The sequence below is a fragment of the Penaeus monodon genome, chromosome 33, assembly GCF_015228065.2.
Source record: "Penaeus monodon isolate SGIC_2016 chromosome 33, NSTDA_Pmon_1, whole genome shotgun sequence".
Classification (NCBI taxonomy): domain Eukaryota; kingdom Metazoa; phylum Arthropoda; class Malacostraca; order Decapoda; family Penaeidae; genus Penaeus; species Penaeus monodon.
Window position 1 is genome coordinate 15,438,323 of NC_051418.1, and position 463 is coordinate 15,438,785.

Genomic DNA, 463 nt, shown 5'->3' on the forward strand with positions numbered 1-463 from the left:
ATCAAAGTTGTGTCTGTCATCTAGACAGATTTAACCTATTTCTTGTTTCAACAGATTATTTCAAAGTATAATGGGAGAACAACTGAACTTCTGTCTAGAACACCACCTTTTTTCCAACAAGCAGCATGAATTAAGAGGCCAATATCAACAGCAGACCTTCCCTTACACTTTCTGAAAAGTTGGAATGAAGCTATGGATTCTGGAATACCTATATCAGATATTAACTGTGTTTGTGTCTGCACTATATATCAATTGTATATGGTACATAACAAAGCATAAGGATATAGGTACTGAGGATATCTACTATATATACTTCCAAAAAAATTATTAGTAGAACACTCAAAGTAGTGGTTAATGGTTATTCTTCCTCCAGCTACACATTAAAGGCCTCCGTATCATAAGGCTCTTGGTCCCATCCTATTTGTAATGAATAGCAGGAAGATTATCCCACTTGCTGCTGCCA

At 35.9% G+C, this 463-nt stretch overlaps 1 protein-coding gene across 1 annotated transcript in view; it reads right to left on the reverse strand.

Moving 5' to 3' along the window:
* Nucleotides 1-463, reverse strand: part of LOC119594083 (RCC1-like G exchanging factor-like protein) — a 12,843-nt gene that overhangs the window by 4,874 nt on the left and 7,506 nt on the right. The gene's annotated exons all lie outside the window — the stretch shown is intronic.